We start from the raw sequence: 12,433 nt of genomic DNA, 5'->3' as shown, positions 1-12,433 counted from the left end.
CTTATTTTATGGTTTAGTTCCATTTAATAACTCTAATGTAGCGAGAAAGCATACTGTGTACAGTTTCAGCTCTCTTAAATACGTCCTGATTTATGTTATGGCCCAGGACACAGCCTTCCTTGGTGACACCACAGCTGTAGGCAGATCCTTAATTTCTTTTTATTACTATTTGTTTTTTCATTTTATTACTATTTGTATGGTGTGTCTTTCCCATCCTTCATTTTTTAATCTACCTACAGTTTGTATTTAAAGTGTTCTTTTTTTGTTTTGTTTTGTTTGGTTGTATCTGTGGAAGTTCCTGGGCCAGGAACTGAATCCAAACTGCAGCTGCAGTTAACCCACTGCACTAGGCTAGGGATCAAACCTGCATCTCTGCAGCAACCTGAGCTGCTGCAGTCAGATTTTTTTTTTTGTCTTTTTGCCTTTTTTCTAGGGTCCCTTCCATGGCATGTGGAGGTTCCCAGGCCAGGGGTCCAATCAGCTGTAGCCACCAGGCTACACCAGAGCCACAGCAACACAGGATCTGAGCCATATCTGCAACTTCACAGCAACGTGGGATCCTTAACCCACTGAGCAAGACCAGGGACCGAACCCGCAATCTCGTGGTTCCGAGTCAGATTTGTTAACCACTACGCCACAACGGGAACTCCTGCAGTCAGATTCTTAAGTCATTGCTCCACAGCAGGAACTCCTAAAGTGTTTCTTTTTTTTTTTTTTTTTGCCTTTTTAGGTCCACACCTGTGACACATGAAGTTTCCCAGGCTGGGGGTTGAATCGGAGCTGTAGCTGCCGGCCTATGGCCCAGACACAGCAATGCCAGATCCGAGCCGTGTCTGAGACCTACACCACAGCTCATGGCAAAGCCAAATCCTTAACCCACACAGGGAGCAAGCCTGCGTCCTCTTGGTTGCCAGTCAGATTCATTTCCGCTGAGCCACAACAGGAACTCCCTAAAGTGTTTCTTATAGGCAGCATATAGTTGTGTAATTTTTAAAGAAATTTCATGTGCCAATATCTGTCTTGCAACTGATGTCATTAGCTCATTTATACAATGTAATTATTGAAATTGTTGGGAGTTGCTGTTGTGGCTCAGCCGTTAACAAACCCGACTAGGAACCATGAGGTTGCGGGTTCGATCCCTGGCCTTGCTCAGTGGGTTAAGGATCCAGTGTTGCCGTGAGCTGTGGTGTAGGTCACAGATGGGGCTCAGATCCTGCATTGCTATGGCTGTGGCTTGGTGTAGGCCAGTGGCTACAGCTCTGATTGGACCCCTGGCCTGGGAACTTCCATATGCTGCGGGTGCAGCCCTAAAAAGCAAAAAGAAAAAGAAAAAAGAAAAAGAAAGACAGAGAGAAAGAGAAAGAGAGAGAGAGAGAGAAAGAGAAGAAAGCAAGAAAGGAAGAAGGAAAGAAAAAAAGAAATTGTTGGATTTAAATCTATTGTTCACATTTTGGTTTTTTCTGTTCCCTCTGTTTTCCACTTTTCTGTTCCCGTTTCCGGCATCCTTTTGGGTTGTATCAGTAGTTTTGGTATTGCATTTGTTGCATTTTAATTCATGAGTTGGCTTTTTTTTTTTTTTTTTTGAGTATATCTCTTTCTATAGGTTTTTCAGGGGTTGCTCTAGGAACCACAATATGTATATACTAAACACCTCGTCTCCTTAAAATGAACATTGTGCCGCCCAGGTGACGTGCAGCGGCATTTAGAACTGCGTGTCCCTTCCGTGTCCTCCCTCCATGCCACAGTTGCCACACATGCGGCATCTACATACGCCAAAACCCCACCAGGCAGTTTGGTAGTTTTTGCCGCCCACATATTGTAAAGACCTGAAGAAGGGAAACAGCCTCTGCGTTGAGCTCTTCTCCATTCCTTTGGCCTTCATTTTTCTGAGCATCCTCGTTTCCCTGGGGTCTTAGTTCCCTTCTGAAATCGTAAGATTCCTTTTAGAGCTTGTCTGGCCCTCGGCCTGAGAGGGTCTTTATCTCCCCTTCACTGGAGGAATGACGTTGCTGACACACAGTTCCGGGCTGGCGGTGCTTTTCTCTGGCCACCGGCAGGAGGTGCTCCACCGTCGTCCGGCCTCGGGGTTCTGACGGGACGTGAGCCGTCCCTCGGGTGGCTGACGCCCTGCATGGGGTAGGGCCTGTTTCTCCACGTGAAATGCTGCTTTCAAGACATTTATTTCTGGGGAGTTCCCGTCGTGGCGCAGTGGTTAAGGAATCCGCCTAGGAAGCAGGAGGTTGCGGGTTCGATCCCTGGCCTTGCTCAGTGGGTTAAGGATCCGGCCTTGCCGTGAGCTGTGGTGCAGGTCGCAGATGCGGCTCGGATCCGGCGTAGCTGGGGCTCTGGCGGAGGCCGGCGGCTGCAGCTCCCTGTAGACCCCGAGCCCGGGAACCTCCACGTGCCTCGGGTGGCTTTCAACAGTCTGAGTGGGGTGTGCGTAGGCTTGACTTTCTTCAGGCTTCTGTTTTGGGTTCGCTGAGCTTCTTGAATCTGCACGTTTACGTTTCCCACCGCATTTGGGACGTTTGGCTCTTGCTTCCTCACACACCTTTCTGCTTCATCTTTGCCTCCTCTCGTGCCGGGACCCGGGGGCGCGAGTGGCAGCCTTCTTGCGGTCCTTCCGCAGGGTCCTGGGCCCCGTTCCTCGGGCAGGCGCCGCTCTCCTTGTTCGTACGGGGTGACCTCTGTCGGCTGCCAGGTCCCCTCGGCCCCCCTCGGCCTGCCCCGCATTGGGACCGTCCAGGGTGAGCGCCGAGTATTTCCTCTCCTGCAAGTGCTCGGGGTGCCCTTTGCTGCTTCAGTGCTTCGGGGTTGCCTTTTGGACGTTTTGGATATTATTTAAGAAGTCTTGGATCCTGCGGAAATCTCCGGAGTGTTCAAACATGGCTCTTTGTTTTTTCTTTTTTTTTCTAGCCATCATCCTGGTTGGGGTCACGCCGCAAGTTCAGACCTGCTTCCTGTGGGCTGTGGTTCTGTGTGGGTTTAGTGTCAGAGTCTCTGCGATGCTGTTTGGGTCCTCCCCCTGTGGGGACCGTGTCCCCTTGGTCCCGCTTTCAACCTTGGCTGTGGTCTACACCACCATTCAATCCTCAAAGCCTTTCACATGCTTTTTGGGTCATTTCCACACAGGACTAGCCCGGGGGTGAGTCTGGAACTTCATGGAAAGCTTTCTAAGGTCTCCTCCTTGTTAATTTCTCCCACACTCTCGGGCTCGCCACGACCGCCCCTCCTGGCCCTCTGGCTCTAGAGCAGGGCTTTCGGCTTCCTGCCCCGTCGCAGACTTCCTGAGACTGGGTCCACCTCCAGGTCAAAGTGATGATAACAGCAGCTCCTGCTGCTGTGGCTGCTGTGACCGTGGGTTAGGAGTGCCTCTGGGGACAAGCATTTGCCTGTGGAGAAAGGCCAGGAAAAAGAAAGTGAAATAGGGGCAAGTCCCCCGCTCTCTCTGTCTTGCAGGGCATTGCTCCTCCCGGCCCGCGGAGCAGAAAGGAGGGGTTCTCTTGGCCACGCCCACTGCGCTATCCTGGGGTTCAGGCTGCTTTGGATCTAACCCAGGTGGCCTGGGGGACAGGATGTGCTGCCATGTCGGCCTTTGGTCGGGTTTTGCTTTCTCACCCCCGTCCGTCTGGGAAGTTGCCTTGTTTGACTCAGTGGGATGGTTAGGGTTGTGGTCAGTTCAGAGTGAAGTGGGTTATGTGATATGTGGAGGCTCCCAGGCTCGGGGGCGAATCAGAGCTACAGCTGCCGGCCTGCGCCACAGCCCCAGCAAGGTGGGATCCGGGCCAGGTCTGCGACCTACCCCGCAGCTCACGGCAACGCCAGATCCTTCACCTACTGAGTGAGGCCCGGGATCGAACCCGCATCCTCATGGACATTATGTCAGTTTGGGTTTTTTTTTTTGTCGGTCTTTCTGCCTTTTCTAGGCCCGCACTTGTGGCCTATGGAGGCTCCCAGGCTAGGAGTTGAATCGGAGCTGTAGCTGCCAGTCTACCCCACAGCCACAACAATGCGGGATCCAAGCCAGGTCTGCGACCTACACCACAGCTCATGGTAACGCTGGATCCTTGACCCACTGAGTGAGGCCGGGGATGGAACCCGCAACCTCATGGTTCCTAGTCAGCTTCGTTAACCACTGAGCCACGACAGGAACTCCCCAAAGTTCATCAGATCCTAACAGTTTGATTTATTTTGCCCAGAACGTCATCTTCTTTCTTCTTAATAAAACTTAAAAACATAGAGGTGAAGCCTTCCGCATGCCCGTCCCAGGAGCCCCGTGTTCTCTGCCTTCAGAGGCAGCCACTGTCCTCAACACGGGCTCGGGACTCCGTGGGCGACGTCCCCGCGGTCAGGGTGGACTCGCACATGTTACACAAAGTCTCCTTTTGCAACTTGCTCTTAAAAATAACCCTGGTGTTCTGTCCTGTGTGGTTGGGGTGTGTCCTGTGGGTCCGTGTAGCCACGGATCCGTGCTTTAATTGCGGCTGCTGGTCCCCCGGATGGTCACGGGGTATCCCCTCATTTCCATCCATTCACTCCCTGCGGGGTGTGTTTCCGGTTTTTCAGAGGCCGGGTTGTCTGGACAGCTGTGCTTCGGTCAGCACCTGCTTACCCCGTGTCTGGGAATTTGGCCCCTCATGAGGTCTGTGCTTTGGGACGTGCTAAGATTCCCTTTGCGGCTCAACACATGCTTGGCTTGTTGGTGTCCCTCGTGCTCTCGTGGTATTGAGTCCAAGGCGCAGGGGTCTAGTCCTCCAGTTCTCCCGAGGCCTGATGTTTTACCGGATCTGTTCTTTTCTGTGAGAGGGGTGTTAAAAACGTTTCCTGCGCTCGTCGCTGTGTTTGTCTGCTTGTGTCTTTGTCAGGTTTTTGTTTCGTTCCGTTCTTTTTACGGCCACACCTGGGGCACGTGGAAGATCCCAGGCGAGGCGTCGAGCCCGCGCGGCAGCTGCGGCCCCGCATCACGGCCACGACCACACCTGATCCCAGCCCTGCCCCGCGGCTGGTGACAGCGCCGGAGCCTTAACCCACGGAGCAAGGCCAGGGATCGAACCTGCGTCCTCACGGAGACCGCGCTGGTCCTCCCTCACTGAGCCCCCGTGGGGACTCCTTGACAATTTTCGTTGTATGTATTTTTAGCAATGTGGTTCAGTATGTAACTATTTATGACTCTAAACTTTCTTCGAGGGCTGTACCTTTCATTATGTGCAAATTTGATTCGTTTAATGCTTTTGCCCGGAGCCGCATTTTTGGGTATCTCACTGCTGTGTTGGTTATTTTCTACCCCGTGATGGGTATGTTTTCAAAACTTTTTTTTCAGCCTTCAGAGTCTCTTTTAACAAACAGTTTTCCTGGTAGACGGCATTTGTTTCCTTTTTAATTGTGCTGAAATAGGTATTTCGGAAATTTAACCTTTTAACCATCTTTGCCATTTTTAAATGTCAAGCTCAGTATTATTAAGCATATTCCCACCGTTGTGCCACTAACCTCTAGAGCTCTTTCATCTTGCAAAGCTCAACTATTCTCATTAACCAACTTTACCTTCCTTTTTCAAATAAAAGAAAGCTTTCACATAGCTACCAAAGGAGGCTGAATCGTTCCATGAACCCACCTGCTTCAACAATAACCAATTCATGGCCGATCTACCTCTATTTACCTCCCTATCCACTCACTTCCCTGCACCCCTCCGCTGGTTATGCGGGGGGTTTTGTTTTGTTCGGTATTGTTTTTAATTTTTTTTTTTCTTTTTTGGTCTTCCTGCAGCATACGGAGTTCCCTGGAGCAGATCTGAGCCACAGCTGCGACCTGCAACACCGGATCCTTTAACCCACTGTGCCGGGCGGGGGATCGAACCTGCGTCCTGGGGCTGCAGAGACTCTGCTGATCCCACTGCATCACAGCAGGAACTCCTGATTATTTGGAAGCAAATCTGAAACCTCATTGTGCTATGTTTTGTGTAACATTTTAACACGAAACTCTAAAAAGTGACAATTCTTTAACATAATCACAAAACCTTTAACGTAGCTAAAAGAACTAACAGTAATTTGTTAATATCATACGGTCCGTCTTGTGAGGGGTGGACAGTGTCTTAAATCTCTCATCTGTGGGTCCCCACACCATGTCCACTGTCTTGCCATCTGTGGCCAAGATGGGGGGGCGGGGGTCCCTCCAGCCCGGGTCTTGCTTTGTCTTGGGGGGGGGTCCCTCCAGCCCGGATCTTGCTCACTGCATCCCTCTGTCCTCAGCGAGGTCAGGTGTTGATCTGATTTGGGTTCAAGAGTAAAAATTGTTATTTTTCTTTTATCTCCTGTACAATTTTCTTATTATTTTAATTTCTATTGCTGTTTCCTCCAAGGCCTAGGGCCGTGAGCAACTCGCGTCTGTGAGCAGCGCGAGTGTCTCTGAGCGGCCCGTGTCTTTGTGCGTGGTGTGTCTCTGCGGCTGATGGGTCTCTGGTGTCACAGCCAGTGACAGCCACTGCTCTCTCTCGAGTCCCCGCTGGGCGTGACACAGGCACATTCTTGGTGGATCCTTCCCCCTTCACAGTGCCTTCTGGAAGAGTTCCATAAGGAGGAAGCTCCCCTGAGAGAGAATATTTAATTAAAACTTGTGGGTTTTTTGCCTTTGGCCGCTGAAGTTCCCAGGCCAGGGACTGAACCCAGGCCGCAGCAGTGACCTGAATTGCTGCAGGGAAGCTGGATCTTTCACCTGCTGCACCACACGGGAATTCCTTGCTCTGTCTATTTTTAAAACGCATCAAGACGGTTTAGGCGCAGAGGGAGAAGGGGCCTGGTGTCCGAAGCACTGTGACACCAGAAAGCTGGACTCTCCGGAGCCCTTGAGATCATTCCTGATACGTAATTACGTGCTCTCAACTCGCCATCCTTCTGGCTTTTTCTGTTAACCTTGCCTTTACAAAAAAAGACGTCTCACTTTTTTTTTTCTTTTTCTTCACCCGTAGGCTTCCTATTTCCGTTCCTTAGGAGACTTTTCATCGTGGTCACACGCAAAAGCCCACCTTTCCCATCCAAACGTCCAGCAAGGAGCATCAGAAGCAGCAGCAGGCTCCCCGGGGCGTCTGCACAGCTGATTTGTGTCTCAGATTCGAGAACATTTTTACGACTATGTTTACAGCGACAGTGCCTCAGGCCTGACCAACCGTTCTCATTTCTTGGGTCGCCTTTGCCTCGCCTGCGCTTGGATCCTGCTGGGATTTAAAGGTCCGTCTGGGTCCTGAGGTGCACCTGCCGGCAGTGTTTAGGTGGTGATGCCTCTGGGTCCCGGCTCACCCGAAGGCGGCCGCGCTCTGGCTCTTTGCAGATCTAGTCGGTGGGCCTCCTGCCCTTCCTTCTGCGCTGAATCTGAAGTGCTCTCTTTCCACAGAGCCCCCATCCAGGAACAGCACCACAGCTCGCCAGGCGGCAGCACGGTCTCTCTTCCTCCCAAGCCAAGCGGCGGCCTCGGCGCCCCGGCTCTCTCTCCCCCTGGGCTCAGGCAGGACTCGGCCGCGGGGCGAGCACCTCTGTCCGTTCACCTTCTCCCCTGAGCACCTGCACCCACAGAGCTTGGCCTCTCGGAGCCCACGTTCCCCTGGCCTTGTCCGGCCCCGCTGTCCTCACGAGCCAACGCCCTCATCCCGCTGGCCGATCTGCTCTCCGGCTTCTCCCTCTGCCCTTAGCCGGTGGGCTGTTTTCTGGCTCCCATGGCTGAGTTTGACTCCCCAGGCCTGGTGCTTCTTTGAAGGATGCCTTCCCCTCCCATGTGCTCCGATAGCGTCACCCCTGGCTCGGCCTGGCAAGGTCTGTGTCCCCTGCAGGGCACAGCCACGCCCTGGGCAGGTAGGGGCTCCCGCAGTGCCAGAAGCCCCGCTCCAGCTCCCTGCGATGGGAAGTGTGTCCCTGGCCCCCTCAGGTGCTTGTCCCTGATAGCCCGGGGCTTGATGGGGCACATGTGGTGCAATCGGCCACATGTAACTACTTCCTCCAAGAGCTAACGCAGAACAGGAAGCATCGCGCCTTCGCCAGCAGGGCCTCTGGCGGGCGGGTGTCTTCCCAGACGCGCAGCAGACCCAGCCTGCTAAAGGGTGGAACTGAAGCCCCCCAGCCCAGCCGGGACCCCCTGCTGAGGTCTCCAGGACATCAAGCAGGTGAGCGGACAGAGAACTGCCTGAGTCAGGCTGGATTTACTGGAGGGGAGCTCTGCCCTGAGGCCAGTCCCCAGGCTGTGGCTGGTGCCCAGGCTGGGGCTGCTGCTGTCCCCAAGGGGAGCAGCTCCAAGGGGCCCAGCCTGCAGGGGCTCTGGTGGTCCCGATCCCTGTCGCACACGCCGCAGCGTCCACTCCAGCCCCTTGGGCTGAGATCCGGCGGGGAGTGGTGCTGAGCCCTCCAAGAGCAGAGCAACTCTGGAGGAGGGAGATGGAACTGAGGAGTCGGGCCCAGCAGGGGAGGACGTGCGGGGCCCCAGGCCTGGGCTGCCCAGTGCAGGGTCTCTCCGGGCATTTGCTGAGCCCCCGACGTGGGAGCTGCGGGTCCTGGCAGAGCCCAGAGGAGACCGGGGGGGAGGGGAGGCAGGCCAGACCGCCCTGGCGGGGTCGGGGTGGGTGCACAGCGGGCTGTGTAGGAGGGCTCCTGGGCCACCCCAGCTGCACCTTCCTCTTCCTGCCTGAGCCCTGCTCTCTTCACGCCTCTGTGTTAGTGTGAGCGTGTGTGTGAGTGTGTGTGCACACATCGTGCCCTGTCTTGGTGGAGGGGCCCCTGCTTCTCCAGGATTCCCGAAGGGTGAGGCGCTCTGGCCTAGTAATGTGGAAACGCTGGGTGACTGTCGAGTCTTAGGGGAACAGACCCTGGGTCTGTGACCGACACCTCCCACACCCAGGCCCCCGGGAGCGAGGAGGTGAGCCAAGCCCGAGAACCTGGACAGGTGTCAGAGAGGGGCTCTCGGTGGCCCTCAGCTCTGCCCCAAGGGAGGAGAGACAATTCCCGAGGGGCCCAGCCAGCCACCAGCACCCTCCCCACCAGCCCAGGTTCTCAGCTAAAATCTGGGTGGATCCGTCTGCCTCCAGTTGGTGTCAGCTGTAGGCTGGGGACAAGTGACATTTTTACTTGGAGATTTCAGGAGGGCAGAAGCCCACGCAGCCAGGTGCCTTGGGCAAGCTCCCTGGAGGCGCCGCTGTGCAGGAGACAGGGGAGGCCTGTCTGCTCTGCCTGGAGGGTGTGACGCGGGCTGGCCTCCCATCTGAGAAATGGGCCGGTCGTTTACGCTCAGTGGGCTCTGCAAATTATCATCAAAACTCCCATCCCTGGGGAGTGGAGGCGCGGGGCCTCGGGGGAGGCGAGCCTGTGTAAGAGGCCCTGCAGCTTCGGCTCAGACCCAGGCGTGGTCGGCAGCTCACGGGCCGTGGGCAGATGCTTTCCCTGCAGGTGGGGCGGCTCAGGGCCCATGGTGGCCCTGTGTGACTCAGGCCTCCCAGCTCTGGAAGGCGCCCTTGGGGGGGAGGGCCTGGCTGTTCCGCACACCTGTCATCACGAGGGCCCCGCGGTCCTGCCTCAGCCAATGTCATGGGGCAGCTGCCGGGGGTTAGAGATCTGTGTCCCCAAGGGGTCAGCCAGGCCAGCCGAGACCCCCCATTCCTGTGTTCTCCTCCCCATGCTAGGCGGCTTCATGGTGACGTCCGGGTGACACCACCCGGCAGCAGGGCTGGGATGCTGACCCTGGCCAGTGCCTGTGTTCCTTTCTGCACAAACTGGGCCTGAAGTGGGTGTTGGTTCCCATCTTGCCCCAGACCCGCCTGTGCGGGGAGCTGAGACCCGATGGAGTGGGTGTCGAGTCCCAGGGGCCCGGGGACGGCGACACCTGCCTGTCCCAGCTGTGCTGCCGCCGTCCCCCACCTGGCCACTGGGGCCTTGTCTCTGCATGGGGGGGGTCATGGTCGGGCTGGTGGAGTGTGTGCACACGGCAGCGGGCAGCTCGGGGCGCTGTGGACCCCCCCCCCCACCTGATGCTGGCTGCTCAGCCCTACACAAAAGAGCCCCCAGCCCCACCCCAAGCTTCCCCCTCCTGGGCAGAGTGGGCTGCTGGTGGAGAGGAGTCCTCAGTGGGCCTGCGTTTTCCAGTCACTCCCACTCCTGGCAAGTGGGCTTCTTGGGGATGTGGCAGGGCACAATAAATCCCCAAGCTGCCTAGTCCCCAAGCTGCCTAGCAGACCCCAGCTTCTGCGTGAGCCCTGGCCCATCTCTGCTCTGCAAAACCTCCCAAGTGGCCCAGGTCCGAGCTGTCATGTGTGCTTGGGTGTGGGGTGCCATGGCCCCACGGCTCTGAGGGGGTGAGTGAAATAGGAGCCAGGCACCTCACCGCCTCCAAAACACACAGAGCAGGAACCCATGGCTCTGCCCCCACCCCGCCCCCAAGGTGGGGTTGGAAAGCACCCCCAGCAGCCCTCCCCGACCTGGGGTGCTCACCGTGGGGTCGGAGGGCTCTTCAGAGGGTCACAGCCAGTGGCACAAGTGTGCACGCATGCACAGGGACAGAGAATTGCTTTGAGGAGGCTTGAGGGCTTGAGGGCTCGTGGAGGCAAGTCCAAAACCTGCAGGCTGGAGACTCGAGAAGACTTGGTGCTTCAGCTCAAGTCCAAAGGCCATCTGGAGACAGAGGCCCCTTCTTGGGGGCCATCAGTCTTTCCCTCACAGCCTTTGACTGATTAGACGAGGCCCACCCACACCGTGGTGGGCCATCTGCTTTGCTCGGAGTCACTGATTTAATGCTGATCTCCTCTATGAAATGCCTTTGTGGTGACATCCAGATCAGGGTTTGAGAAAACATCTGGGCACCGTGGCCCAGCAGAGTTGGCATGTGAAACGCGCCATCAAGGCACTGTGGCTCCCAGACAAGGGAGAAATCTGAGGTCCAGAGGGTGAAGGGACCTGTCCACAGTCACTCGGCAGGCAGCTGAATGGAGACCCGAGAGCATCAGCCCTGGGGTCGGACTGACGTGGGCCCCAGTCCGGCTCCCTGGCTTGGCTGGGACTGCTCATCCTCCATCCTTAGGCAGAGGGAGCAGGTTTGGTCGAGCCTCGGGGCAGCTGCGAGCAAATCGAGGCTGTGAGTGCAGAGCACAGCCGGATCAGCAGAGCGGCTGCCGAGGCCCACTGGTCCTCTCGACTGGAGTCCTGAGTGGCTGTCCCGGCAGGGACCACTGCCCCCTGGCCCGGGCTCCACCTGCAGACTGGCCCTGTCTGCTACGACCCCATCGCGTGGCTGTGCCTCCACGGCCACTGCCCTCTGCCCAGGAGCTGTCACGAGGGAGTCCCGGTCCCTGGCTCATCGAGGTGGGGTCAGGCCTCTTAGCTGCTCAGATCCGGCCAAGTCTGAGGTACAGAAGCTCTGCACCCATGTGGCCTGATCCCACTGCTCGGGAAGCTTCTGAGGAGCCAAGGTCAGGGCCTGAAGCCAGCCTCTTCGCTGGGCGTGACCTCACCCAGCCAGGGCTCCTGCCCCCTACACTCCCGGAACACAGGGCTTGCTCCCCCGCCTCCAACGCCTGGGGGCTGGGTGCCCGGAGACACAGCCCTAAGGGACAGTATTTCCACCAATTCGGAGTTTTTTTTTCCCCCTTTTTTCTTTTTAGGGCGGCACCCTGGGCACATGGAAGTGTTCGGGCCAGGGGTCAAATCGGGGCGACAGCCACCGGCCTACACCGCAGCCACAGCAACGCGGGCTCCGAGCCACGTCTACAACCTATGCTGAAGCTTTTGGCAATGCCGGATCCTTAACCCACCGAGCAAGGCATCAAACCCACATCCTCAGGGATATTAGCTGGATTCTTCATCCAATGAGCCACAGCAGGAACTCCTGGCTTTTTTCTGTGTAAACCTATTTTTACTTGTCTATGGTTACAAAAGACAAAACAGATGCTCTGTAATTTGTCACAAGTGGGAGGCACCCACCCAGGGTGGAGGCCCCTGCTGAACCCTAGTGATGAAAACCCACGGATTCATTTCTGTTTACTATTTATTTAATTATTTATCTTTTCAGGGCCTCACCTGCAGCATGTGGAGGTTCCCAGGCTAGGAGTCGAATCAGAGCTGTTGCCTCTGGCCTACACCACAGCCACAGCAATACCAGATCCGAGCCACCTCTTCAACCTACACCACAGCTCACGGCTGGATCCTTAACCCACTGAACGAGGCCACGTATTGAACCTGCGTCCTCACGGATGCTAGTCAGATTCGTTTCCACTGAGCCACAATGGGAACTCCTATGTATTTATTTTTAAAAATATTTTGCTCGCACCCATGGAACCTGTATAATCTCCCAGGCCAGGATCGAACTTGCACCACAGCAGGGACTCAAGCTGCTGCAGTGACAATGCCAGATCCATAGCCCGCTGGGCCAGACAGGAACTCCCAGATTCATTTTCATTTTTTGCTTTTTAGGG

General features: G+C 55.9%; 1 protein-coding gene across 1 annotated transcript in view; it reads left to right on the top strand.

Moving 5' to 3' along the window:
* The first annotated feature begins 7,991 nt into the window (after positions 1–7,991).
* The window catches only part of ITGB2 (integrin subunit beta 2), a 29,735-nt gene continuing 25,293 nt past the window's right edge, over positions 7,992–12,433 (top strand). The window contains exon 1 of the mRNA XM_047798035.1: positions 7,992–8,146. The gene's annotated coding sequence lies outside the window, so the exon portion shown is untranslated. The remainder of the gene's footprint in view (positions 8,147–12,433) is intronic.

This window comes from Phacochoerus africanus, chromosome 1 (genome assembly GCF_016906955.1).
Source record: "Phacochoerus africanus isolate WHEZ1 chromosome 1, ROS_Pafr_v1, whole genome shotgun sequence".
Taxonomy (NCBI): Eukaryota; Metazoa; Chordata; class Mammalia; order Artiodactyla; family Suidae; genus Phacochoerus; species Phacochoerus africanus.
Note: the sequence above shows the minus strand (reverse complement) of the source record. Positions and strands in the feature narration are given on the sequence as shown.